The sequence below is a fragment of the Propithecus coquereli genome, unplaced genomic scaffold, assembly GCF_000956105.1.
Source record: "Propithecus coquereli isolate 6110/MARCELLA unplaced genomic scaffold, Pcoq_1.0 Scaffold15, whole genome shotgun sequence".
Taxonomy (NCBI): domain Eukaryota; kingdom Metazoa; phylum Chordata; class Mammalia; order Primates; family Indriidae; genus Propithecus; species Propithecus coquereli.
Genome location: NW_012139413.1, coordinates 9,183,031 through 9,184,777, shown reverse-complemented (window position 1 = coordinate 9,184,777; position 1,747 = coordinate 9,183,031). Strand labels below are relative to the sequence as shown.

The 1,747-nt window shown below is 30.8% G+C and overlaps 1 protein-coding gene across 1 annotated transcript in view; it reads right to left on the bottom strand.

Moving 5' to 3' along the window:
• NAALADL2 (N-acetylated alpha-linked acidic dipeptidase-like 2) overlaps nucleotides 1–1,747 on the bottom strand; it is a 1,013,114-nt gene that overhangs the window by 944,804 nt on the left and 66,563 nt on the right. The gene's annotated exons all lie outside the window — the stretch shown is intronic.

The window sequence follows — 1,747 nt, the reverse complement described above, 5'->3', positions numbered from 1 at the left end:
ACTGATCCAGAACTCCACTGCAGATTTTTATAACTTGCATTTTTTAAAATGCATTAGAAACTTTGATTTAGACATTATAGAGTATTGAATAAAAGAGACAACAGAGTAAGTCATCGTACTCTTGTGTGTGGTACCGCTATACCATGTGCTGACTGGTCTATTCACAATTTAATGGTTTGTTTACCACCTCCTGCCTGCTGTTCTCATTAAAGCACATCATTTGGTGATTACAAAGTGATAATTCATTGTTTTTCCCAAGGCTAGTTTTATTTATTTATTCTTTATGCTTTATTTAATTATTTTTTTGATGATCGAAAGACCCACTAGCATACTCCTTATTGATACACAGCAGTTAGGTGATTCATTTTAGTTATGCGATCTTTCAGTAGCCACTTAGAGACTTAGGAGGATGTTTTGAGCTGTTAAGAATGTTGAAATTCTTAAATCTGACTGGAGAGAAGCAAAGTAAGCAAATATCTTATCCAAGCAGTAATACCATCCATTACTTCTTCCTCATCTAATGACCTTGAGAGTTTCACAACTCATATGCCAAGCCAATACTTTATAAGTGGATCATTTTTAACCCATCAAAATATAGAAGAAGTTTTTATTTGCTGCCTAAAAGCATTCTCTTTTATGCTAACATTATACTTGTAGATTTGGTAAGAAAGTATTATTAAGACAAGCATGTTATCTGTTATTTGCAAATATTCAGAGTTTTATATGTGACCTGTAAAAATGTTTTATTAGTGTCTTTTATTTCAAAAAAAAATAAAGGAGTGTGTATGTTTGTGTCTGTATATATATACATATACACTAATTTCCATGTGCCTTGGAAAGATTTTGGTGTCAGTATGTCAAAAAACTATACCTAAACTTCGTGACATGTATGATGGAGCTTGATTGAAAAAAAAATCACAAGCATAACAAATTGGATGGAAACACTAAATAAATAAGTTTTTGTTTGCTTGTCAGAGCTATGTGAGACAAAGCAAGCTTTGCCCTCAAGAGCATAAATTCTATATCTAGGAGTCAGAGTTAATTTCAAGAACTAATAAAGAAATAGGCATTTGTTTCTGAAAACGTAAGTCTAAAATGCAATAAATATGATGACAGACCAAGTAGATTGATAGAAACAGAAATATTTTACTATTAAGTCAATGATATTTTAATATCTTTATTTTTCATTTAAAACCAAGTTTACTAGTGCTTCAGTTTCAAAAATCCATTTTACTTTACCATAAAAATTTGGGAAGGGACACAAATGATTTAAACCAATAAACTAATTGTCAAAGAGAAAACAAAACTCTAAAAGTTTTGTGATTTGAATTGGCCGAAATGAATTACTGTGACCACTACTTGTCACCAAGAAATTGTTTCATTGCTTATATATCATAATTGGTCTGAGACTCCCACCCCATGAAACAAACACAATATAATAAATAACATCTCAATATTTTCAAATTTTAGGCACAATGTTTCACTCTAAGATTTTCCAAATCCCAATGTATTATTGTGACATTCTAACCATGGCTAAAAGCTTTAGGTTTTAGAGTGTATCCTAGAATATCTGTCTAGTTCTAAGTCTGCCTTTCTGTTTTTAATTGCCACCTAGTGCTTAGAAAATGCCTCATCAGAGTATCATAAGGCATCATTAGTTAGTTTTTCAATGCTCAAAGTAACTCTAAGAAAAGTAAGAATATGGCACTTATATATTTAGTATACATTTAGAAAATGAATATGTATT